The sequence below is a fragment of the Palaemon carinicauda genome, chromosome 5 (genome assembly GCF_036898095.1).
Source record: "Palaemon carinicauda isolate YSFRI2023 chromosome 5, ASM3689809v2, whole genome shotgun sequence".
NCBI lineage: Eukaryota > Metazoa > Arthropoda > Malacostraca > Decapoda > Palaemonidae > Palaemon > Palaemon carinicauda.
The window spans coordinates 74,376,682-74,401,086 of NC_090729.1; the positions used below are offsets into that span (position 1 = coordinate 74,376,682).

The window sequence follows — 24,405 nt, forward strand, 5'->3', positions numbered from 1 at the left end:
GGTTAGTGAAATTGTAGCCCTCTCGAGAGAGGAAGGTCGTGTTCAGTTCTTGGATGGGGGAGAACTGAACCTGTTTCCGGATCCTACGTTTCTCGCCAAGAACGAGTTACCCACCAACAGGTGGGGTCCCTGGAGAATCTGCCCTCTGAAAGAAGATGCATCTCTATGTCCAGTGGAATGCCTAAAGGTCTATCTTCGTAGAACTTCAGACTTCATGGGTGGTCAACTATTCAGGGGAGAAACATCAGGCTCAAATTTATCACTGAAACAACTTAGGGCGAAAATCACCTATTTTATTCGCAGAACGGATCCAAACAGTACAGCCGCAGGTTACGATCCGAGGAAAGTTGCCTCATCCTTAAATTTCTTCAATAATATGGATTTCGAACATCTTCGCTCATACACTGGCTGGAAGTCTTCCAGAGTTTTCTTTCGTCATTATGCGAAGCAAGTGGAACAACTGAAGAGGTATGTGGTAGCAGTGGGTAGTGTTGTTAAACCTGCTGTTTAACTCTGCGAGGAACAGTGAAATTAATTGGGACGATTAATTCTGGGGTGGGTGTGTAGTTACGGACTGTTCTACAAACTAAGTGTTAGGGCACTAGGGTGCCCACATTGCCTGTTCCATATTCAAAGGTGAACCTAGCATAAGTGCAGACATGTGTGCCAAGCGTTTCCAACGCTAATGTGACTGATTAGTAATACAGACTTTTATGATTTTGATACCTCGGTATGTTAAAAGTGGCGCTAATGTTTTTCTTTCAGATAAACAAGTTTTCTGTTTGCTATCATGCTTATGCTTATTTATTGGTTATCCTCCTCTTATATATGTATAATTGTTGTTTAACCTGTTTTATTTTATTGATTGTCAATAAACTAGTTCTTGTGAACCTTGCGTCTCTTTCGCCTGTGTCATTTTTCTTGAAATGATTTAGCATTACGTTTACTATGTATATTTATCTTGGATAATTCTAATAGATTGTTCCTTTATGCAAGCATCTTTCATTGGTTTATGCTTTCCCCTAGCGGGAGGACTCCATGCCCTAAGGGGACGGTAGCGGATGTGCAAGTTTTCCTCCTACCCGGATATAAAGCTTTGTCCAATCCAGTAATCGAATGGGGAACTGGTCGATATTTCATATTGACTCAGTGGTTCTTTTACAAACTATGCTTTACATGATATAGAGTGAGACCACTATATTGGCTTGTCTGTTATTCATACATAGGTATATGTACTCTTCGAGACTTTTTCCAGAGTCTAGTATGACTCTTCCCGGTAGGGGGCAGGAAGCACTAATATGGTCTATGGTTAGATGAAAAGATGTATGACGGTAACATCTTAGGTCTCTAGATCTAGTTGACCGGGAAATACCTTCTGAGAGTACGGCACGTTTTGAGAATCCACAGATACAGTAATGCTCTGGTATACTTCCATCAGGACGACATGGCTTGAGCCGTTCTATTTATGGGTGAGATAGCCATGTCGTCCTGATGGACCCGCCCTTCCTTTTTCCTCTAAAAAAGGGCTGTAGGACCCCTCCCTACATACAGTATCTGTAGCACCTCGTGTATCACTACAAGGAATACAGATGGCGCCGTGAGCGGCGCAATGCACGCTTACGAAACGGGAGAGGAGAGGTACCTTGCGAGCGGCTCTCCTTTCTTTCTCGTTTTTCGTTTTCTTGCCAATTGACCCCTTCGAAGTGTTAATTCTGTTCGGGGTGCAGATTGCTATGTGGCGTGTCAAGAATACGTCCTCTGATATTTCGCGATATCCCTGGTTCTTTTATTTAGGGATATTCGCTCCAGGAGTTAGAATTCTGGGTACCTTAAGGTAAGTTCTCTGGGAATATCACCATAGTCATATATACCCAAGGAAGCTACCCTTTAGGAACTTCCATCAGGACGACATGGCCATCTCACCCAAAAATAGATTTTTCGCTTCGCTCAAAATCCGTTTACTACATCTATTCAAGTAATATATTTTATATTTTACATTTAATATTTGGTTGCATTTATATGGGATTCAGTGTCTTTTGCATTCCCATTCAAACCATTAACAAGCGTGAATACTTTGGTTTTTGAAACAATTGTGGAAATATCATTTTTACCAAAGAGTAAAATGCTAGAATTTTAGTGCTAAATTAGTGCAGTGAATTTGAGGGTGCTTCTGTTCGGACCTGTCGTTATCCTAGCCTTAGACCTCTTTCAAGCTCCCGGACCCAGGGGAGAAGTTAAGTCGAGTGGCGAAAGGAATCGAGAGGCGTAGCCTGGCGTTTACCGTCTTGTAAGTCCCGAACAGAGGTCCCCTTGAGCGTTTTCTGTCAATCCTCAGAACGCTCACCCTCGCTATAGGAAAAGCGAGGTAAAAGTGTTTTCTAACATTAGGCGATGACGCGCATCAGGCGCTAAGCTGAAAACAAAATTAGAATCATTCTTCGTGTGTTACGATTCATGCAAGCGTGGAATCGACGAAGAAAGCGGATTCGTGTTTGAAAATGCTGCATGCTTGTTGACTAAGCTTAATCTTAATTGGTCTTTGCTGTTAGACATGAAACGGAAACTATCTTCGTTTATACGGTCTTATCAGCCTGCCGTTGGCAGTGCGCTTTGGTGTCACAATTCCGGTTTTGACGAGGTGTCGCACAGGCGACCTGCCTATTCCGGTGATGACTCGTTGTTGCACAGGCGGCCTACCAGCCGCAATGTCCAATGGCGGAGGAACGTGGATGCATCGCTCCGAGTACCTGCTTCTCAACGTCAACCGACCGCTCATAGCGCCGAATGTCAGTCTATCCAGGCACGCTGACAATTGCCAGGCAGCAGAGCAGGCTACCAAGTGGCATGACAGTCAGCAGCATCAGTCAGACGCGGTAGCGGGGCGGAGCGGTACCATGCTGGAGCGGTACCGGGCTGGAGCGGTACCGGGCTGGAGCGGTAGCGGAGTGGAGCGTCAGCGTTAGCGTCAGCATCAGTCATACGCTACGCTTCCCATGACAATAGATTTTGATGTCTGCATGACCATGAACGTCTAGCGTTGGAACATGGTTGCGCTAGGCGCTATATTGAGAAATAAATCTTACCTAGAAAGATATGTTCTCGGACCAAGGCCTGCTGGCTAATTCTTGGTTGGGAGAGCTAGAATTAAAAATTCTAAGCATTAAGGTCAGTATCCAGAAGCTTAAGGAGTTGACTCCTAGGAATCAAGACTTCTCTTCTTAAGATAGAGATTTGTAAGAGGAAGGGAGTGACTTTCAGAAACTCATGAGGGTTTTTCTGAAAAGTTTCCACTTTAGTTTATACATGCTGCTCCTCGTTCTGACTTCAGATTTTTTCAGTAGGTGCGTAGAAGCTAGCCAGGCTACAACCCTAGTTGAGAAAATAAGATGCTTTAACCCAAACTGCTCCAATAGGGAAAGATGGCTGTGTGGGGAAATAAGAAAATAAATAAATTAACATTAAATCGTTATCAAAAGAATAACAAGTGCAAAGAGTCAGTGCAAAGAGTCAGTGCAATAACCCGTCCTCAATGCAGCATAACGAACCTTCCTGTAGAGGTTGGTGCAGTAGCGCCTGCAACTGCTACAGTAAGAAGTGCATTAAGGCCTTTATGAGAATAGGGCGTAAAAGTATATCTCCCACAACGGGCAGATCTTTTATGATTTAATGTAATGTTTAAAAAAAAAAAAAAAAAAATGCAATTGCTCAGTGACTCGTAGACATAGCGCATGCACTGGAGGATATGTTAGTTCGTGTCCGTCTTACACCTGACACCTCTTCCTTACTTCCCAACCCCTGGGAGAAGGAATGTCGTAAGGCTAAGGTATAACGCGGACCTTATGCGCTAAACGTATGTTCCACCGAGCGATCCTGTCGATGCTTTCCAAGACGTTCGCTTTCCGCTTTGGGATGACTAAGTAAAGGTTTTTCTTTGTCTTCGATTGATGAATTAGGACGTCACAACCATGTGACGTATTCTCTTAAGCAGAGCAAAATTTGAATGTCTTGAAGCGATCAGTTCATCATCGCTATGGCATCACGGATCTTGTAAAAATTTTTCTGTGTAATAGGACGCAGTTTCCTGACGAGGATAGCGTTTTACGTTTTCCTTCTCTGCTAGACTAGAAAGTGACTCGTCATGAATGCACGCGAACAGGACTTACCCTCGCAGTAGGCGTGTCGCGAGGCTTAAGCTGGAAGCAATCGAGTGTGTTTTCTTCCACGAGAGAGGGGGAAGTCAGACAAGTCGCATACAAACCTAACTCTTCCTCTGGAATCTTACGCTCTTTCTGTAAAGAAAGCATTCGGCCTCGTCGAAGGACGCAAAACTTAGCCTTGGTTGACACCAACCAATACGTCCAAGACCGGTCATGAGTTGTATGCTCCCTAACTTATCCTGCAGTAACTGATGTTCGCCGGAGGTTTTCTTTTCGAAAGAAGGTGACGTGTCAGCACCAAAAATCGCGTAAGACACGTAGTTCATCGGGGGATAGGGTGCTCAGTTTTCTTCTGTTCGCGCTTCTTCCCCTCCCCCAGATTGGGAGAATGTCTAGTACCTTCCTTTGGGGGCCATCGACTTTTGTTGACGATATCTCGCAGTATTAGGTACGTTCAGGTCGCGCACAAGGCGCGCTGGAAATGTCATAAGGACTTTCCCAGGTCGGTCACGGGACTACGGTTGTTGATCTCTCACAGCGATCTCTCACGTTTGAGTTAGAGCACACGGTGCCCCTCAAGTGTATGTTATGTCTGAGCTAAAGAGGTCAATTTCATCACTTTTTGGCGCTTACCATTCTTGGGCGGAAGAATTTCACCTAAAAGAATCTAAGAACAGCCATAGACCAAGAATACGGTCTCCCGTTAGTATCAGACAGCATAGTTCTCCGATACTCAGCAACGCTTCCTCGCAGCGACCAGCTCGCGTTACGGAAAGCGCTAGGGCGGATGTATGGGGCAGTCAGGTCTCTCACTTACGGCAGACGCAGACGCCAGTCTGGTCTCACCCTCAAACAGACGCAGGCGCCAGTCTGGTCTCTCCCTCACGCAGTCGCAGACGCAGACGCCAGTCTGGTCGTATGTTGGACTCTAACAGTCAAAGTTGATCTTTTCAACAAGTTGTCTCACCTTCGCGTTCTGCGGTACACGCGACTACCGCTCATGGGGACGCATGCTACACGCGGACAGCTCTCGACAAGCTGATCAATCTGAAATCCCACGGCAACATAGACACATGTGTCAGCCTGGACATATGCTGGTTAAGGTCAGTCAGGTTTTTTCCCCGCGTCATGATAGACAAACAGTTGCTTCTTTGCGCCTCTGACTGGACACGATACTGTCGCCTCCTCGCGTCAAGCTGTAGATTGGCATCAGGTGGGAAGCAGGCAGCACGCTATATCCTCACGACAAGGTGAACGCTTACAGCACGCTAACACCTTACGACAATGCAAACGCATGCGGCAATCTGGTCACTTGCTAGACGCATACAGTCAAGTCTGTTTCTCACAGCAGTATAGGCAGATTGTTGTCTCTCCTTCGCGAGTCTCTGGCCACAAAACTAACGCTCCCTCGCGTCAAGCTTTTGGCTTAAAGTATGTTGAACACTCGCCGGTTACATGCAATCAGGTCTTAACCTCACAGCATGAGGTTCACGTTGTTGATGCTACTTTCAACAAGCCACTTTCAACAAGCCTAGCTTCGATATCGGTTCCTTGCGACCGATCTGAACGCGTTTCGGGAGGCGGTATAGATCTTGACTCTCCCTCACGACATGTTGATCATAGGCAGCATGCTGGAACCATACTGGATTCATGCTGGGCCCATGCTGGACGCATGCCTTTGGGCCGTTTCCCCGCGTCAGGATCACGAACGTCTTATTTTAAACTATCAAGCTTTAGGTGTGGCTATCTTCAGTATTGCAGAAAACCCCTAAGATCTAGAGGGTTGTTCGAAGGAGGCAGCTGAGGCTATCGCTTGTACAAAGGACTTTTACCTCAAGGTTTTGCAGCCTAAATAGGAGGTTTTAGGGAGTAGTGTAGACCTAAATCAGTCTCTTCATTTAGTAACTCTAAAATGCAAGTGGCCTATTTCTTCTTAGAACTTAGAAGAAAGCACATATTTACCTCCTCGACCGTCAAGGGGTACAGGAGTATGCGGGCAGCTGTCTTCAGACGCAGGAGATTGGATCTATCAAATAAACACCTTCTAGATCTTCTTAGATCGTTTGAGATGAATTAGAAGTGTCAGCAAGATTTGCCAGCCTGGAATTTAGAGGTTGTTTTTAAAAATTCCACGGTAGTGACAGATTCGAGCCTTTACACTCGGCTTCTTTTGTAAGATCTGACCTTGAAGACTGTTCTTAGTAAGTCTAGCAACAGCTGAGAGTCAGTGAAGTTCACTCTTTTAGAAAGAACATGGACTTCAGAAACGGATAAGCCATATGCTCCTTGCAACTTGATTTCTTGGTCATAAACAAACGTTCTTCTCATCCATGGCCTAAATCTTTCGAGATCACTATTCTCTCGGATATAGTTTGTGAAGAGTTGAGGAGAGTTTTTTGTCCGATTAAAACGTTGAAATTTTATCAAGACAGGACTAAAGGATTTAAGAGACTATTCAGAGGCTCTTTGATGCGCAGTCAAGAAACCTGCGCTACCTATGTCTAAAACGCCCTATCGTTTCTTATAGACTTTAATTACAAAGGCTCACTCACACTGTGGTGAGCCGGACATTAAGCTGTCTAAAGAGTAAAGACTCATGAAGTTAGAGCTGTGGGAGCTTCTGTAACTTTTAAACATAACTGTTCTCTGCAAAGCATCGTGCATACAGCCTTTTGAAGAGGTAATCCTGTATTCGCCTTGCATTACTTATACCGTATCCAGTCTCTTTGTGTGGACTGTTACGTTTTGGGATCATTCGTAACAACGAGCGCAATAGTAGGTGAAGCATCCACCACTACATTTCCTTAAATTCCTAGTACCCCTGTTCTCCTCTTGGAACTTTTATATATGTTTTATGATTGTACGTGAAGATTGGTCGGCAATCTTCCGCAATCTTTGATTTAGTCAGGTGGTCATTTTGTTCCTGGAGAGCACCCGGAACAAGGGTATTAGTTGAGGTCCTGTCATGCTATAGGTTATTGAACCGTTTGACAGCTCCTAGAGATCTTCAGCTCCCTGGATGGACCGCTGGATCTCGTAAGGATAGCAGACAGAATGAGACAGAGAACCATTGAAGTCAGCTTCCTTATCAGGTACGAACCTCTTAAGAGTTTATATTTAACTCTTAAGTGAATTTCCAATTATGTTGCTGTCTCTGACCCACCACCAAGGGTATCAATCAGCCATTCTTATATAACCAGCGGGTAAGTTTAATGTTTAAAAATGATTTGTTCCAACACGGAGACTTACCTCGAACTACTTTCTTAGGAGTACAGTGAGCCCTCGCTACTTCGCGGTTCGACCATCGCGGATTCACCACTTCGCGGATTTTTTTCATAACGCATGTATATAAAAAAATCGCGGATTTTCCGGAAATTTCTAAAATACCGCGATGTGACCGATGGTGCGAGATTGGAGAAAGTAAGGAAAATTGAATCATGATTGATTTTCTATATAAATGAAACTTTGAGGAGCAACAAAGATATCATTTGTTAGAGAGATAGAGAGAGGTAAGGAATGGGAGGTAGTGAAAAGTAGCCCACAGAGAGAGAGAGAGAGAGAGAGAGAGAGAGAGAGAGAGAGAGAGAGAGAGAGAGAGAGAGAGAGAGAGAGAGTGTGTGTGTGTGTGTGTGTGTTCTTTTAAATGTAACAAACAAAAAAATTTGATAGGTTATAACACATTGGTGCTTATGTAATATCAACTGTATACTGTAGACGGTTTGAATAAGTTAAGAAATGGTATAAACGATACTTTGTTAGTGTATTCGTACACTCTCAAGAGCGGCAGCTAGATGTCAGCTGATCTAATCACAGCCAAAAGTAAAACAAAAAGAAGTCAACAATACTCGATTTTTAAAACACACCCGAAATTTAAAAACTAAAGTACACTCTTTCTTAATGTGCAATTAACTATTTAAAGAGTAGCAATTTTCTAGAATAAAATGATGTTTCCCAAAAAATAGTGGTTTGCTGATGAAATCGGATGCCGTATTTTTAGCAACGATTGAAATGGATGTAAACTCGGCATAATTTTTTTGTTTCGTATTTAATTGGCAATAAGAAAACTAATTTTAGTTTCTTCATCTATATGTAAGTATTGTATAACACGAAGAGAGAGAGAGAGAGAGAGAGAGAGAGAGAGAGAGAGAGAGAGAGAGAGAGAGAGAGAGAGAATGAATCAGCTGTTGTAATGGAATGCCGTGTTTTTGTTTCGTGAGAATTTCATCGCCACGACTATAACAACAACATACTGTACTGAACTTTACAGTATTATACAGACTACTGTAATATGATAAAGTAAAATATTTGTAATAACCTATTTTATATGAAATGGGGCCATTTTTTTTTTTTAAATTTACATTTACGTACGTAAAACAACTCTCTCTCTCTCTCTCTCTCTCTCTCCTCTCTCTCTCTCTCTCTCTCTCTCTCTCTCTCTCTCTCTCGTAAATTGTTTTCCTGCTTTGCTACGTATGTATGATTTTATATAGATACGGTAAATAATATTTGTAATAACATATTTTCTAAAAGCTTTTACTGTAATAAATGCCTTCGTTTGTTTACTGAGCGTACTTTATGACGCCGTCGTTTCAGGCGGCGTCATAAAGAAAAACATTTCATTTGGAAGTCCTAAGAAAAATTAAGTAAAACATTGGTAATAACAAAATCAACATACTGTACTGAATAATCAATATAATCGATGCAAAAACTAACCTATACACAGATGTGTAAATGCGTTTGTTTCTTCATTATGATCAGAGATAAACGTAAACAAAACATTGGTTGCCATTTTTTATTGTGCTTTTTGGCGTGTTTAGGAAACGCATGATATAAAATCGCCTTTAATATTTGTGCCTGTTTTAGTTTAGGGTACTGTAGTACATGCATTAAGTGTTCTGTACATTAAAGGGTAGTTTGTTAACAGTACTACGTACAAGGGAAGGTTTTAAAAGTCTGAATATACATGTTAAATAAATAGGTAAATATGGTGTCACTACTTCGCGGATTTTCACCTATCGCGGTCGGGTCTGGAACCTATCTACCGCGATAAACGAGGGTTCACTGTACCTGGAATCTCCTTTCAACCAACCAGAGTTTTGTGTAGTTTACCCTATTTCCGTTTTCTGTGAGGACCACCTCAGGCGGAAGGATACGTTCCCTGAGGCCAGTCCCGAGCCAGGCCGCGTGTTAGCTTGGGTCTTGACCCTCAGTAAGTTCTCTGGTCGCATCGTGATATCATCTCGACGCTCTCCTTTCTCAGTGCGACCCGTTGTGTCCCCGACTCGCGTGTCCCACGTGTCTCCCACGTGGTATCCCTGTACTTTCCCTTGTGTTCTTGCGTGTTCGCTTGATTACCTTGTGCTTTCCCTTGTGCTTTTCCAAGTGTATTCCTTATCATTTCCATGCATTCCTGTGTCTTACGGTGTTGTGATAGTAAATCATGGAGCATGCTCGCCGTTGTCCTGGGCCTAGAGCTGGGAAGTCGTGTGGAGCGTTTTTGTCCAAGCCGGAGGTTGACCCGCATTCCCTTTGCTCTTCGTGTAGGGGTAGAGTGTGCTCTCCGTCGGACACGTGTCCGGAGTGTGTGTCGTGGAGTGAAGTCCAGTTGGTTCGTTTTAGTACGAAGAAGAAGAAGTCCTCTAAGCGATCTCCCAGGAAGGCAAGCACCTCTTCGCCCTTGACGTCGCCAGGAGGGAAGTCTGACGGTGTTTCTCTCCCATCTTCCCCTATCCAGAGTAGGGGACGAGGTAAGTCTGTTGCGGGGAAGAAGCCGATGGCTCTTCCCCAGGAGTCTAGTCTTCGAGATATTGGGGTTGCTGATTCTTTGCAGGCAAGTGGGGGCCCTGAAGGTGTTCTTAGTGGGGGTCTTAGGGACTCTGCTCTTGTACTTGGGAGGCACATCTCTTCAGATGACCCCATGTGGAGTAAAAATGTTCCTGTTTCTTTGCCCGCATCATGGGCTTGCATTTCAGGTACCTCCGCAGCAGATGGCACCCAAGATAAAGAAGACTCTCCGGTAGCGGATCCCTTCGGATGGGGACCCCCAAGGACTCCCTGTAGGTCCCCGTTGAGGATAGAAGAAGGCCTTGGTTCCTGGTTACCCAACGTAGAGCGACCGAACTCTCCCCCAGCTCCTCTTTCGGCAGTTCCTGACGTGTTTCTGCAACCTTCGACCTCCGGAACCCAGCAAATCATGAAGCCGTCTATTCCCCATGCGTCTGCCCCTCGGTCGTGTTATGAAGAGTCGTCAGAGTCTTCAGCGGCATGTTCATCGTTCTCTTTGGAGGGAGAAACGCAGAGGAGGCGCCGCCGGAAGAGGGATAGATCCAGGAGAAGACGTTCCCATTCGAGGTCGCGTTCTAGGTCGAGGCATGGGAGAAGGCGTTCCAGGTCTCCGAGGAAGAAATGCAGGAGAAGTAAGTCTCCCAAAGAAGAATGGGTCCTCATCCCTCGCAGGAAGCTCGCGGACTTCGCTGCGATCCCGAGCTCTGCGAGTTGGCGTTCCAGAGATAGTTCCCCAAGGAGGCCCTCTTCCAGCCTCAGGTTTGACCCTTGGAAGGACGAGAACGCAAGGACCTCTTCGGACAGGCGTAAGGCCGCGAAACAGCCGACTCAACCTGCCCAGCGTAGGGAGTCGCCTTTTCGGACGGGCAGCCTCTTTGAGTCAGCTAAATTGGCTCTCACTTTGGATAAACAGGGACGGCTTCTTCCGTCGGGCAAGCCCACGGAAGCCTCACCCTCATTGTCGAAGGACAATCTAAGGACGGAAGCTCTCGCCATCACGGCGGTGCCCGTCCCAGGACCGCGGCCTGGTGCGGAGGTGCCCGTCGGGACAGCGCCTCAGCGCCAAACGGAGGACGCGGACGGCGACACGGAGGGTTCTCCAGCCGAGGATTCGGCTTATAGAAGGGTTATAGGCCTCATACGGAGGCATCACAGGATCGAGGAGCCTGTTCCCACCGACGAGGATGCCTGGCGATCCAGCCTCAATCGACTAATGGAGGCCCCTGTACAGCAGAAACCCTCCTTAGCGCTACCTGTGGCCAGAGACGTGGTTCTGGGTCGTGCACATGTAGACAAGGTTGTGGCGGGCAATGCTGAAGCCCACAAATCCCAAAGTGCCTCCAAATTACTCCAGGGTCTAAGGTCCCAGAGTAAATATTATGTGCCGGAAGGGCAGCGACCGGGAGCCTGCAGGATGGAGGCCTCCCTTGAAGTGTTAGGACAGGGTGCCCCGGAGGACAGAGCCTCTTCAGCCCTGATTTGTTTCTCCCAGTCAGAGGCGACGATGATGGAGGAGATGTCTAAAGACCTGGTCAACGTCGCCTCCTAGTTGGACTGGTGGGCCTCAACTCTAGTGGGTATCCAGGCCACCTACGACTTGTCAGTTCCATCGAACCAAGCTCTCCTGAAGGAACTAATCATCTCCGGAGGTAGGACGCTGAAGTTCTTGACGTTCCAGTCTCTTGCTTTATCGGCCAACTGGGTCCTTAGGAGAAGGGATACGGTTCTGAGCAAGCTATCCAGGAGAATCCCAGACAGGGAAGCGAGGGCTTTGAGGAGCCTGCCCGTGTGGGGTGACTCTTTTTCCCCTGAAGCAAACGGAAGAGATCATGGAGAAGCTCATGAAGAGGAAGGAAGTGAGCGTTCCCAGGCCTCAGCCCATGAGGAGACCCGCTTACAGGAGACCTACGTCGGATGGACCCTCTACTTCTCGAGCCTCTCCTAGCCAGACAAGGAGAGACGCCCCATCTACCTCTTGGGCTCAACCACCGCAGCCCCCCCATAGAGGAGCTCCGACAGCACCAGCCTCGTTTAGAACGTCCTACTCAGCATCCAGGAGAGGGCGTTCAGGTCGATCCTCCGGAAGGAGATAGTGTGAGAGGCCCCCTACTCCTGCTCAAGCCTCAGGTTGGGGGATGCCTCAGACATTTTTAGCAAGCATGGAAAGACCACAGTGAGGAACCCTGGACAGTAACGGTGTTGTAGGAGGGTTACAGACTACCATTCCTGACAGAACCGCTTCCTCTGATTCCAGCCAGTCAGACGGAGTGGCTGGCACCCAAGGATCCTTTGAAGAGGGCAGCCTTACAGGAAGAAGTATCCACGATGCTGGCAAAAGGGGCAGTGGAAACGGTTCTACAACCGGGCCCAGGGTTCTACAGCCGACTCTTTCTGGTGGAGAAAGCGACGGGAGGTTGGAGACCAGTCATAGATCTGTCAGCCCTCAACAAGTTTGTGTGCAAGACCGACTTCAAGATGGACACCCCGAAGTCGGTCCTGCAGTCCCTGAGGGAAGGGGACTTCATGATGTCCATAGACCTCAAGGACGTGTATTTTCAAATCCCCATCCACCCCTCAAGCAGGAAGTTTCTTCGGGTGAAGTGGGGTACCCAGATCTTGCAGTTCAAGACCCTCTGCTTCGGTTTGTCAACAGCGCCCCAAATATTCACGAGGATCTTCACGACAGTCTCCGTGTGGGCTCACGAACGGGGTATTCGCCTCATTCGCTACCTGGACGACTGGTTGCTTCTTTCTTCCTCAGAGGTAGTTTTGAAGGATCAAGGCACGAAACTAATACAGTTCTGCAAAGTTCTGGGTATCACTATCAACCTGGAGAAGTTGCATCTGTCTCCCTCCACCAGGATGACTTACTTGGGGATAGTGCTGGACTCCCGCCTAGTGAGAGCCTTTCCGTCGGAGGAAAGGTTGAACAACCTGGACCAGGTCCTCCGGCCCTTCCTATCAGGACAACCCAGGAGAGCCAAGGACTGGCAGAGGTTGATAGGTCATCTAGTATCATTGGAGAAACTGGTTCCCCAAGGGAGGCTCAAACTCAGGAGCATACAATGGAACCTGAAGGGGCTCTGGAACCAGGTAGCCTCCCCCTACTAGGTAATTCCCGTTCTTCTGGAGACAAAACAATCCCTGGAGTGGTGGCAGGATCGAGCGAATACCCTCAAGGGGATGCCCTTCGCAGCCGAGCCCCCCGAGATGCTTCTCTTCACGGACGCCTCCAAGGAGTGGTGGGGAGCACACCTTCTCGGCAAGTCAGCAAGAGGTTCTTGGACGGAAGAAGAAAAAGCACGGCACATCAACGTCCTAGAGATGAAGGCAGTCCGAAAAGTGTGCCTACAGTTCGTAGATCTTCTAAGGGGAAACACAGTGGCGTTGATGTGCGACAACGCCACTGTAGTAGCATACATAAAGAAACAGGGAGGACTCAAGTCGAAGGAGTTGTGCGATCTCACGTCGGAGATCCTGGATTGGGCCGAGTCGGAACAAATCGTGATTTCAGCAAGGTTCATTCCAGGGAAAAGGAATGTCCTAGCCGACGTGTACGCTTTTCCTCCCTTCGCATTGATCAGGCAAGTGCTCAACAGAGTAAGGACAGCTCACAACCTAAGGGTGACTTTGGTAGCGCCCTGGTGGCTGGAGAGAGAGTGGTTCGCGGATCTAAGAGACTTAGCGTGTCTTCCCCCGTGGCCTCTGCCCAACAGACCAGACCTTCTGAAGCAGCCACACTTCCAAAGGTTCCACGACAATCCTCAATCTCTTCGCCTTCACGCTTGGAGATTATCGAGCGTCTCCTGAGGAAGGAAGGATATTCAGTAGGAACGGCTGAGAGGATGTCGCGCTATCTGAGGCGTTCTTCGGCAGCGGTCTACCAGGCAAAATGGACCACTTTCACGAAATGGTGTTCCTCCAGAAACATCAGGCCTCTAAAAGCTTCGGTTCTGGACATTGCGGATTTCCTCGTACACCTCAGAGACGTGGTGGGCATGTCAATACCAGCCATCAAGGGAGTCCGTGCAGCCTTAGGCCAAGTTTTCCTCCTGAAGGGCATTGATCTGGGTTCCTCTAGGCATATCTCTATGCTTATCAGGAGCTTCGAACAAGCATGCCCTCCGCAAACCTCCAGGGTGCCGCAGTGGGATGTGGCAAGAGTTTTGAAGATGCTAAGTGAACCACCGTTCGAACCCTTGAAGGACATAGTGGACAGGGATCTCACTCTCAAGACGGTCTTCTTGTTGGCCTTGGCTTTAGCTAAGAGGGTGGGAGAAATCCATGGGTTGTCCTACGAAGTCTCTCAAACGAAGGGATGGCGTGAGATCTCCTTCAAGTTCGTCCCTTCTTTTGTGGCTAAAACACAGAATCCAGCAGTCTGGGATCCTAAGTTCGAAGGCTTCTCAATGCCAGCGATTCCTCGGTCAGGGAATCCGGAGGATTTGAAGTTGTGCCCCGTCAGAGCCGTAAGGAAATACCTTGAGAGGACGGCTAGTCTCCGCCCTGGTATCAAAAACCTCTTCATCTCCACGGGTACAGTGAAAAAGCAGGTATCTAAGAGTACCATCTCCTTTTGGCTAAGACAGGTGATTGTCAGGGCCTATAGCAAGGGGGGTCTTCCCCTGACAGGTAATCCCAGGCCCCATGACATTAGGGGTCTAAGTACCTCTCTGGCTTTTGAGAGGAACATTGCGGTGGCCCAGATCCTTAGAGCAGGCACCTGGTCGAACCAGTCGACCTTCACAACTCATTACCTCAAGGATTTCTCGAGGAAGTCTCTAGATGGGTTCTCTATTGGGACAGTCATCTCCGCGCTCCAAGCGATTTAACGGTGAAGCCCCAGGTACAATCGTGGGTAGCAAAACCAAGAGACACAGGTTCCTTTTCCTTTCACCCTTGTCTTTTTCCTTTCACGTCCCCCGGAGATAGACCCAGATAGAACATGCACAAGACATGACTTCACAACTTCGTTACAGGACTCAGCATCGAGGAATTTTTAAGGGTGAGTACTTAGACACTAACAAGAGCTCTTTGTGTAGTTTTTCCCTACGTTTCGTTTTCCGGATAACTTTAGAACCTAGTCTCCTATCTAGGTTCCTTGCCGCCCTGCTTAGTAGGGTCTAGAGGTCAGGGAGGCACTCCCACCTCCTAAAGTTAAGTCTCCTAAGAAAGTAGTTCGAGTTATGTCTCCGTGTTGGAACAAATCACAAATTTTTAAGTAATTTGTATTTTTCCTAACATACTTACCGAGAACTACTTTCGGGTAATGGCCCTCCCTTCCTTCCCCGAGTGCCTTACTGACCCTTAGGTATTTTTAGTATACAAGAACTTACTGAGGGTCGAGACCCAAGCTAACACGCGGCCTGGCTCGGGACTAGCCTCAGGGCATGTATCCTTCCGTCTGAGGTGGTCCTCACAGAAAATGGAAGTAGGGTAAACTACACAAAACTCTGGTCGGTTGAGAGGAGATTCCAGGTACTCCTAAGAAAGTAGTTCTCGGTAAGTATGTTAGGAAAAATACAAATTACTTAAAAATTTGTGATATTTTCATAATAAAATGAATTTTTGAACATACTTACCCGCTGGTTATATAAGTTATAATCCCACCCTCCTCCCCTCTAGAGACCAAGGGCCATGGAAGGTCTGAAGTGATTGGAATAGTTCGGCCTGTCTACCGCCAGAGCGCTAGTGTACACCTGGCATATCTGCGATTGCTACAAGCTTTTGAATTTCTGCCTGGCGTCTAGGGACTATAGCCATTCTTATATAACCTGCGGGTAAGTATGTTCAAAAATTTATTTTATTATGAAAATATCATATTTGCAGTATAAATCATACTGCAAATAGTAAACTTGGTATAAAAGTATACAGTAGTTAAATTTCCAACATACTCTGTGTGTCCAGGCGCAGTCTATTGTTGAGACCATACTAGATAAGGAAAAGAATTCTCTTTCCATATACTGATAGATGATCAGTTATGAATGACCCTCATTTTTGGGCTCAGGCCATGTCGTCCTGATGGAAGTTCCTTTAGGGTAGCTTCCTAGGGTATATTTGACTACGGTGATATTCCCAGAGAATTTACCTTAAGGTATCCAGAATTCTAACTCCTGGAGCGAATATCCCTAAATAAACTTAACATGGGATATCGCATAATATCAGAGGACGTATTCTTGACACGCCACATAGCAATCTACACCCTGAATAGAATTAACACTTCGAGGGGTCAAAGTGGCAAGAAAACAAAAAATGAGAATGAAAAGAGAGCCGTTAATAAGGTACCTCTCCTATCCCGCTTCGAGTGTGTATACAATGCCGCCGACGGCGCCATCTTCATTCCTTTTTCCGTAGCTCAACAACTCGGTGTTTTTCCCTGTGTTTTCTCGTGAATCTTGGAATATTTCAACTTTATGATGCTTTCTCCAGCCTCTTCTGCCTCTGGAAAGTTGAGTATTATCTTTATTATGTATAAATGTAAGCTCTTGGTGTTTTGAAATAAATGGAAAGCGATATTAACGTTTACAAGAGCTGTTGCCTACCGGAGGCGTCCTGGATACAAGAGCTGTTGCCTACCGGAGGCGTCCTGGACGATGACGCTCGCCATGCATGAGTCATTTAGTTAGCCAGAGCGACGTTCCCGGTCCTTATGCTTTAATAATTCTAGCTATTTAGCTTTACAATAGGAATTCCTTATATGATGCCTTTAGTATTTCAGTTTCGGCGATTGAGATAACCGATCCTAGCCTACGCTAGGCTTCGTAGCCTAGGCGTTTGGCCTTAGTACTTTCATGCATGATATACAAATTTCCGAGTGTTTTAAAATTTATTGAAGCTATTGGCAGTTTTATACATATAAGATATTGTTGATATTTTCTTCCAAGATCGTATACGAGAGAGTTTTGGTGATTTAGGTAATCGATTCTCTCCGCGCCTAGGCTAGTATCCTATGGAGCTTTAGTATACTTTCGCACACTCCCCGGTTGCTCTTTTCTCCTTGGAGATTAAGTGCAATCCCTTTTCCCTCTGTTTTAAGCCTTAGGCTTAACCCTAATGGTTTATCTGAATAAACATTTAGATATAACTATATTAGGGTGTTTCTGTTCTTTCCTGTATCCAGAGAATCTGGCTTCAGGGGTGGGCAGAACATCAGAGTATTTAGTCTGGGTCTGTTTCTTTCTAGCATAGAGAATGAGATTCCTTTGCTAGGTTAAGAGCAGACATAGGAGGCTTAGCCTCCCTAGACCACATCTGAAGGTTTCTGTACGAGATGATTCCTTCTTCTAGTGATCTAGCAGACTAGTCCAGTGTTGTTGTTCTCGGATTGAAGGATAAGATTCTTCTTTCCTTGTGAATAACAACATCAAACTCTGTTTTAGTATTAAGGGAGGTGGCAAGTATTGCTGACCTCCCTCCCATGATAATCCCTAGGCTAGGATGAGCTTTCTTGGCCGTGGGATGATCTCATACTACAGCAGAGTTTATAGGACCCTCTTCTCCCTTTCCCCCCTATTCTTAGTAATGGCCTAGCTATTACATCTCTTGGCCGTAGTTCTACATTTGTACCTAGTGTAGGTTAAGATGTGGAACTGACTCAGTCCTTTGCCGGCCGGCAAGATCGTGCCGGCCGGCAGAGGCCTAACTTCTGTAGAGTGTTCCCCAGACTTCCCTTGGTCTCGCATCCATGTCTGTCAGTAGAGCCTGGCAGGCAATGGATAGAAGGAAGCCTGAATTTCACATTCTCCCCTTCCTTATGTTCACTCTTTCTGGATGGAGAGCTGTAAGGCAGTGCCGTCTTATATCCTTACATCCATTCTGTTTCTCTTTTAGTGTATGTAGCCCTAGCCCGGCTGCCGGCTTAAGTGGCCGGCAGCCGGGCAGGTGGAAGTTCTCTGGTTCTTTTTACTGCCGGCCGGCATAGGTAGCATACCATTGCCGGCTGGTAACAGAAGCACACCAAAAGATCTGCCGGCTGCTACGATTAGCGGCCGGCAGCCGGGTGCAAGTGTTTATAGTTGCCGGCCGGCACACACAACTGAACCAGCGATCTTCCACCCAGTAGTCTAAAGGTAGTATACCTTGGAACTATATTAAGGTACGTGCCGGCCGGCATGTTATATTGTATACGGTAGCCAGTATTTTTACAGTATAGTATATACTGCATGGAGAAAACTATAGTATAGAATATATTGTAACTCTAAATTTTTCCAACATACTTGCGTTGTCTTGTACAGCCTTTTGTTGAGACCGTAGAGATGAAGAAAGTAAATTCTTTCTTTATTAATTATCCAGCATATTAAAATTCTTTATAATGGAAATACAAGTGTGTGTCTTTCCTTCTTTCCTTTCTAGCTTAGTTATTTTAAGCTATATATATACTAACATTAGTTATCCAGTGATATGTTTTTCACTTGATACTCATGGAATTTCTTCTCTTTACAGGAGGACCATCTGAAGTGCGGGAGCATGTTCTGCAACGTCTGCAGCAAAAACTTCTGTGGACATGAGTTGTGCAGGAGGCACGCAGCATGCGCAGCCTCCAAAGATGATCTCCGATATTGGGACCCTCAGGTATGTACGATTTACACTAACCTGATTACTGAGGCATTTGACGCCCCTAAGTTGGCGGAGTCAAGGGACGCAGTTAGGGAAAAGCTTCGAACCTGGGTGAGGGGCTTCCAGAAGAATACTTCTGGCCCCTATCTTCCAAGCGAGAAGATGAGGGCTTACCTTTTCCCTAAGGCATCAGCGGATGCAGTGATTCCTCAGCCTCACGCGGAGATACCACTAGTTCAGATTCCGGTGGATTCTGAAGTCTCGCACGCCCTTCAAGACATCCAACTGGACGATAGGATGTGTGAGGTGTCTGAGTACACTGAAAAGGACCTTCTGGCAGAAGACCAAGAAGAGGAGCTGACCCAGGCTCCGGATACTGAGGAGGAAGAAATCGACGAGGGGTCGGTTACACTGGTTCAGGCCCCTGAACCTGTTCCCTCAACATCGTCTGCTATCCCAGATGATCTGGGAAGGACTCTCTTTTCCATCGTTGAAATGATTCAACAGATGCAGAAGAAGAACGATGAAAAGGAAGCTGCAATGAAGTTGGAGATGCGGAGACTTGCAGCATCACGTGGGCCCCAGAAGAAGCTCAACGTGAAGGATTTTCCTTTGTGCTCGGATGCTAGTCCTTGGAGGTATGCCGAGCACATGCCTATGACAACTGGGAAGATTGTCATATCGGAGAAGTTGGGTTCAATTCCCTTTGAAGAAGTGGAATTCTGGCCCAACAAGGAGTCTTACCCGGACTGCTATGTCCGTCTTAGGAAGGAGCCAGCCTCAAAGGAGGAGACGGAGCCGAAGGAGGTCATAGTTTTTTATCATAATAAAGCACAGGCTTTACTATCGAGCTCAATGAAAGAGAGGGGCTTCACAAACTCAAAGGTACCTGCTTTGAGTAAGAAGCATCCTTCCTTTGTGGCTTCTCCTACCAGAGCCTTTCCCTTTATGGAGAAGGGATTTAAGGCTGCATTGAAAGCGGTTGAGGCAGGAAAACCATGTCCCTCCTTGGAGGAATGTAAACCTCTGTCCCTGACCTTACCCATGGACCAGAAAGACTGGAAGGACGTCCATCTTACCTTCTCAGTCGGGAAGTTGGAGGCCAATATCGCCGGGCGTCAGTTCGGTGAAGACCTTCCAAAGCTATCAGATTTTCTCTTGCGCAGGGAGCAAGAGACAAAAGAGAGACTTGCTCCATCGATGTCATTACAAACGACTCTGGAAACGATGGCAAGTGACCCCAAAGCCCAAGATATGTTTATGGTAGTGGCCAAAACCCATCTGGCCACAGTAACAAAGGACCTCTACAGTTTCATCAAAGCTAGGAGAGCTTATAGAGAGTTCGTGTTCGCCTCGGCTGTAGTGAGGCACGAACCGAGGAAACTGATCTCCTCTTGCATATGGGGTAAAGACCTCTTCCCTAGCGAAGTGGTCAAAGAGGTAGTGGATAAGGCCGCCACAGAGAATAGAAACCTTCTCCAGAAGTGGGGCCTAACTCTTAAAAGAAAGTCTTCCCCGGATGAGGGTCCCCAACCTAAAAGGAAGACTAAGAAGCCTAGGCTATCCTCTCGGCCAGCCAAACCTTATAGGCAGCAACAGCAACAACTTCCCATGACCGCAGTGCCTCAGATGGTGGCACAAACCCCGACCACGTACCAGTTGGTACCTCAAGCCGTGACAACTCAGTCACCGGCATTTAACCCAGCATTCGAAAGGCAGACAACTACCTTTTACCCAAGAGCTAGAGGAACAGCCAGAGGTTCATCAAGACGCCCTTCAAGGGGAAGGGGGTTCAGGGGAGGATGCGGTCAAGGAGGCAAGGCCTCAGGTCAACAACAGCAGAAGTGAAACGCTTCCGGTAGGAGGGATACTTCATCTTTTTCGGGATCGTTGGACCTTCGATCCCTGGGCCCACAGCCTAATCAAGAATGGACTGGGTTGGAGCTGGTACAGCACTCCACCTCCGTTCCCACAATTCTTCCAACACTCTACCTCCGTTCTGGAAGAATATGTTCGAGAACTCTTGGAGAAAAGAGTAATTCAAAGGGTAAAGTCCATCAAGTTCCAAGGAAGGCTGTTTTGTGTTCCAAAGGACTCAGAAAAACTCAGAGTCATTCTGGACTTGTCGCCACTCAACAAGTTCATAGTAAACTACAAGTTCAGGATGTTGACACTTCAACACATAAGGACCTTACTACCCAAACGGGCATTTACCGTCTCTATAGACTTGTCAGATGCTTATTGGCACATTCCAATCAGTCGACACCTCTCCTCCTACCTAGGGTTCAAGCTACAACGAAGACTCTATGCCTTCAGAGCCATGCCATTCGGGCTAAACATAGCCCCAAGAATTTGCACGATGCTTGCGAACGCAGCTCTCCAACAATTACGCCTAAAGGGAATCCAAGTAGTGGCCTACTTGGACGACTGGCTGGTGTGGGCAGAATCCAGGACAGAATGCATGCAAGTTTCCCAACAGGTGATCCAGTTCCTGGAACATCTAGGATTCAAGATCAACAGAAAAAAGTCTCAACTTTCTCCATCTCAAAAGTTTCTGTGGCTGGGAATCCACTGGGACTTACTGTCACACCAACTTTCCATCCCTGTAAAGAAGAGTTAAGAAATAGCAGGTTCTGTCAAGAGACTACTAGAATCCAAAAGGATATCAAGACGCCAACAGGAGAGAGTGCTGGGCTCTCTTCAGTTTGCCTTAGTAACAGACCCGGTGCTAAGAGCACAGCTAAAGGATGCAACCAGAGTTTGGAGAAAATATGCATCAAACGCGCGAAGAGATCTGATAAGACCAATAACAACTCGTCTGCGAACGCTTCTCAAGCCGTGGTCCAAAGCCAAGCAACTGAAGAAATCGGTGCTTCTTCAGCCACCTCCCCCCTCAATGACTATTCATACAGACGCTTCGAAAGAAGGATGGGAAGGTCATTCTCACCGGAAGAAACTCCAAGGAACTTGGTCCAACCTATTCAAGAAGTTTCACATAAACTTTCTGGAAGCCATGGCAGTGCTTCTTACATTGAAGAAAGTTTCTCCTCGCCACTCGATCCACATAAGATTGGTCCTAGACAGCGAGGTGATAGTGAGATGCTTGAATCGACAAGGATTGAGGTCACCTCAAATCAACCAAGTGATGTTGGCCATCTTCCGGCTAGCGGAAAAGAAGAGATGGCACTTGTCAGCAGTTCACCTTCAAGGAGTCTGCAATGTGACGGCGGACGCTGTATCCAGGCTCACGCCGATAGAGTCAGAATGGTCCCTGGACGCAGGATCATTCTCTTTCATCTTGAGTCAAGTCCCGGAACTGCAGATAGACCTCTTTGTGACAAAGGACAACAAGAGTTACATCTTTACGTGTCCCCGTACGAGGATCCTTTAGCGGGAGCAGTGGACGCTATGTCCCTCGACTGGAACAGATGGTCCAGGATTTACCTGTTCCCTCCGCACAACCTTTTACTGAGGGTCCTCGACAAACTGTGATCTTTCGAGGGGAAAGCGGCAATAGTGGCTCACAAGTGGCCGAACAGCGTTTGGTTCCCTCTGGCATTAGATCTACCTGTACAGCTGAAGTTTCTACCGCTACCGGATCCAGTTTTGACTCAGCGAGTTCAGAAGTAGACTGTCTTCGCTTCATCACAGAAAACCTGGAACCTGCAGCTCATGATTTTCTCTCCCTAGTGGTGAGAAAAAGATTTGGGATATCAAGAGACAGTACTGTATAGACTTTTTAGAGGAATATAAGCCCAAATCTACCAGAAGACAATATGAGTCATCATGGAGGAAGTGGGTGTCCTTTATCAAGGCGAAGAATCCACAAAAGATCTCGACAGACTTCTGCTTATCATTCTTCATCCACCTCCATGGTCAAGGTTTAGCAGCCAACACAATATCAACGTGTAAGTCCGCCTCGACAAGACCTATTCTATATGCCTTCCAGGTCGACCTCTCTAACGACATTTTTAACAAAATTCCGAAGACCTGTGCTAGGCTCAGACCATCAGCACCTCCGAAACCCATTTCGTGGTCTTTGGATAAGGTTCTTCATTTTGCTTCAATGATGAATAATGAGGAGTGTGCTTTAAAGGATTTGACCCAAAAAGTTATATTTCTGTTTGCACTCGCTTCGGGGTCTAGAGTTAGTGAAATAGTAGCCCTCTCGAGAGAGGAAGGTCATGTTCAGTTCTTAGATGGGGGAGAACTGAACCTTTTTCCGGACCCAACGTTTTTTGCCAAGAACGAGCTACCCACCAATAGGTGGGGTCCCTGGAGAATCTGCCCTCTGAAAGAAGATGCATCTCTATGTCCAGTGGAGTGCCTAAAGGTCTATCTTCGTAGAACTTCAGACTTTAGGGGAGGTCAGCTGTTTAGGGGAGAAACATCAGGCTCAAATTTATCTCTGAAGCAACTAAGGGTGAAAATCACTTATTTTATTCGCAGAGCGGATCCAGATAGTACACCCGCAGGTCTTGATCCGAGAAAAGTTGCCTCTTCCATAAATTTCTTTAATGATATGGATTTCAAACATCTTCGCTCATACACTGGCTGGAAGTCATCCAGAGTATTCTTTAGACACTATGCGAAGCAAGTGGAGCAACTGAAGAGGTCTGTGGTGGCAGTAGGTAGTGTCGTTAAACCTGCTGTTTAATTCTGCGAGGAACAGTGAAATTAATTGGGACGATTAATTCAAGGGTGGGTGTGTAGTCACGGACTGTTTCTCAGACTAAGCGCTAGGTCACTAAGGTGTCCTTGTTAACTGTTCCATAAACAAAGGTGAACCAAGCATAAGTGCAGACACGTGTGCCAAGCGTTTCTGACGCCAGTGTGATTGAGTAGTAAGACAGACTATAATAATATTAATATTTCGATATTAAAAGTGGCACATATATGTTTTTTCCTTTCAGATGAAACAATATTTCCTGTTTACTATGATCCTTATGCTTATTTGTTGGTTATCCACATCTTATAATTGTATAATTGTCGATGAACCTATATATATTTTTATTGTTTGCCAATAAACTAGTTCTTGTGAACCTTGCGTCTCATTCGCCTGTGTCATTTTACTAGAAAATGGTTTAGCATTACTTTAAAAATATGGATAATTTTAACATGAATAGTCCTAAAAGATTGTTCCTTGCTACAAGCAAACTTTCATTGGTTTATGCTTTCCCCAAGTAGGAAAGACTTCATACCCTATAGGGATGGTGGTGGATATGCAAGATTTATTCCTACACGGATATAAATCTTTGTCCAATCCAGTGATAAGAACGGGCACACCGGGGACCTTGTTGGTATTTCATACTGACATTGGTGGTTCTTATACAAACTTTGCTTTATAACATATAGGGCGAGGCCGCTATATTGGCTTGTCTGTTAGTCATCCATAGGTATATGTACTCCTCGAGACTTTTTCCAGAGTCTAGTATGACTCTTCCCTGTAGGGGGCCGGAAGCACTAACATGGTTTATGCTTAGATGAAATGATGTATGACGGTAACATCATAGGTCTCTAGGTCTATGCTGACCAGGAAATACTTTCTTGAGAGTACGGCACGATCTGAGAATCCACAGGTACAGTAATGCTTTGGTATACTTCCATCAGGACGACGTGGCCTGAGCCCAAAAAACGGATTTTGAGCGAAGCGAAAAATCAATTTTGGGTGAGATAGCCATGTCGTCCTGATGGACCCGCCCTTCCTTTTTAATAAAAAGGGCTATGGGACCCCTCCCTATAATGCAGTATCTGTAGCACCTCGTGTATCACTACAAGGAGTGAAGATGGCGCCGTCGGCGGCATTGTATACACACTCGAAGCGGGATAGGAGAGGTACCTTATTAACGGCTCTCCTTTCATTCTCGTTTTTCGTTTTCTTGCCACTTTGACCCCTCGAAGTGTTAAT

The 24,405-nt window shown here is 46.3% G+C and overlaps 1 protein-coding gene across 6 annotated transcripts in view; it reads left to right on the forward strand.

The window, feature by feature from the left end:
• The window catches only part of Snx21 (Sorting nexin 21), a 435,957-nt gene that overhangs the window by 120,246 nt on the left and 291,306 nt on the right, over nucleotides 1–24,405 (forward strand). Inside the window, exon 1 of one of the 6 annotated variants that reach the window (XM_068373792.1) lies at nucleotides 15,580–15,721. The exons of the other annotated variants lie outside the window; for them this stretch is intronic. The gene's annotated coding sequence lies outside the window, so the exon portion shown is untranslated. Of the gene's footprint in view, nucleotides 1–15,579; nucleotides 15,722–24,405 lie in introns of those variants that run through there. 6 annotated transcript variants of the gene reach the window in all.